Source organism: Perna viridis, chromosome 3 (genome assembly GCF_037379345.1).
Source record: "Perna viridis isolate PV_CMFRI_1.1 ecotype Kerala chromosome 3, ASM3737934v1, whole genome shotgun sequence".
Classification (NCBI taxonomy): Eukaryota; Metazoa; Mollusca; class Bivalvia; order Mytilida; family Mytilidae; genus Perna; species Perna viridis.
Genome location: NC_142447.1, coordinates 58,870,107 through 58,873,031, shown reverse-complemented (window position 1 = coordinate 58,873,031; position 2,925 = coordinate 58,870,107).

Here is a 2,925-nt window from a genome sequence, read left to right as displayed (position 1 = left end):
ATGTAACAAACTGGATATAAGAGAAGGACGAATTATCGAAAAATAGATTTTCACAATACATGTAAATGCCGAAAGATTATTTACACTAAAGATCATGATGCAAATACAAAAAGCATCAAGCAGACTTAATGTTTTTTTGGTTTTACAATTTGTTAAACAATGAAAAAGACCCACTCTCCTTCTATATTGTTCAATTCCAATACACATTTAGGTTACACCTGATTCATCTTTAGTTAAGTGAGAGTGGTCAAACAATAATTCTATCAAACCGTCTTGTAAAACATAATAACAAGTACACCAAACAAAATCTCTTTCAACAAAATCAAAATACAAAGCAAAGTGAAGAGTTGTAAAACATTCAATACTCATACACAAAATAAATATGTAAAACAGAAAGATAAGTAAGCTATAAACAAAAATTATAACAGGTAGATATGTCATAGTAGAGATTAACTCTAGTATAATGAGTGTTTGTGGAAATCAACTCAAGAAATTGATATATTTTATGTCTAATATAATATAGTTCTAATATGATCTAGTTAAGCCAAAGGGTTTTTAGCCATCAATCAAGACTGTAATTGTACAATAATAATTTACACTGCTGCTGACGGCTAACAATTACTTTAACAATATAAGAGAAGATAAATTTCAGATCGTTTTAATAATTATAAAAATTAATAATTTTGTGGGATAATAGTAAGCTTTATTTTTGATTATATGCATAATAATATCGCTGGAAGTTTGAGGTTCTCTATATCATACATGTACTCTGATATAGAGTGACACGTGATTTATTACTGTGTTTAATTCATGACACGCAAGAGTAAGCAATATTACTATTAAGGCTTGGGTATAGTAAAACACAATAAACAAAACAAGACAAAAAACAGTGAAGTCAATATACATAGAACGCTGTCATATAAATATAAATATGATTTTATCTTTAGCATGTTGAAAAATGCCATGGAGTAATATTTATAGTTTAATTGTTCATGATAGATGTGTGTTATTAAGGTTTGACCACAGTCTGCTATATTATTTCCTCATTTAAAAGCTAGGAGTTGAGAGCATTCAGGGTCACTAATTATATAAGACCAGTGCTTTCGTAACAAATACGAGATTGTGTGTAATGTTGGATGGTATTTTGTTATTTTATTGACAGTCTGAGAGCACACGCTCTGCTGATGGGCAAAGCAAGGTGCATATTTTGCTGAATTTCAAAAGTCGAGTAGCTTTGTTGAGATTATGCGTTACGCACATTAGACTACTATTAACTCTTAAGTGTCGTAAGGTTTCACCCTTAATGAGTTAAAGGTTTCATTTGGATTTGCACTTTTTCTATACAGGTATTGAAAACTTTCGGTTTCCTTTATCTAGCAGACCAATTGCTTCAAACCTTTCGCCCGTGTTAATTGTTATATCTAAGAACGTACATGTATAAATAAATTTTAGTAGTTCATGTTCTTTATTTGAAGCTTATCAAAAGGCCCATTAAGACAATAACGCCATCATCTCGGAACTTTTGATGCACAATTATGTTGTGGCTAGTTGTGCTTCTTTGGGAACTTTTCAATAAGTAAGTTAAGTTAATGAGTTCATACGCTCGTATGTCGCATATTTCTGGGCTGGGACTGTCCCCATTGCACATCCTGTACGCTAGATGTAATTAGAGTGAGCAAAATTAAATTCATAAGTATTCAGAACGAATTATAATACTAGAAGTAAACTCTCTTTGATCGAAAGTGGAATAGTAATGTCTTTTTTTTCATTTTAAAGTAGATGTTTTCAATCGCCTTACATTGTCAATAGCTCTGAACTTGTTAGATGTTTTCAATCGCCTTACATTGTCAATAGCTCTGAACTTGTTAGTTGTTTTCAATCGCCTTACATTGTCAATAGCTCTGAACTTGTTAGTTGTTTTCAATCGCCTTACATTGTCAATAGCTCTGGTTAGTTGATATGGTTGTTATAGGAAACTGTTCAGAGATGTCGCGTAAAACAGTAAAGAAGTCTACCCAAGTATTCCGCTGGAGAACCACATTGAGAAACGATCGGACGGCCTGGTATTCTTATCTCTTCTCTTTTGGAGATAAAATATTTATTGGTTAAAATGTTACGTGGTATAGTAATCTAGGGAACCTAGAATCTAGCGGAAATCCAGAAGACCAATTGTAAGAAGTCTTACGCGGTACAAAAGTTCTGCGTAGTTTCGGCAAGGTGCTGTAGGGATGTTGTCACAGGTGAAAAGTAAGTTGACAATACGAGATGAAAAATTATCGCGTTTGTCGTAAAGGTTGGTCAAAAGTTTTCCTTTACCATCGATCTCTAGGTGTAGATACGAGGCTGACTTCACAGTGTCTGTAGTGTCCTTTATCTCAAGTTCTTTGGGGTAGATGTAATGTATAAAATCCCCGAACCTATGATTCTTTAACGATAATACGTAATCTATATAGCGGAAACTGAGATTAAAGGATCTAGCAAACAGATGTTCCTTCCTTTGGATCAGATCAGACTGGATTAATATAAAATAAAAGTCTCTGGCTCTTGAAGCCGTAAAATGTTGATATTAAAGACATATAATACATACTTCTTCATACATAATTTAACATGTTGAATGACAGTTTATAATATATTCACTATTTGTACAGCCCCGTGCAGGTCCGGGTGTTAAAAGAATAGGCCTGCAGCAGCGCTAAGCTTGTCGTATAAGGCGACTAAATAGTGCTCAGAAACCTAGCCGGGGGCTAGGCGCTCTGCCCACAGAGCAACTAGGATGTGTGCCCCAGGTGGTGGAATGGGGTACCCCTGGCGTGTTACATGCTGGGGTTGTCAGGCCAAAATACGGAAAACCTGACCGCAAACCATAGTGGTGCACACGTTCCTTGCATGTTAAAGAACCCTGCTGTAGTATTCGATAGGAGTACG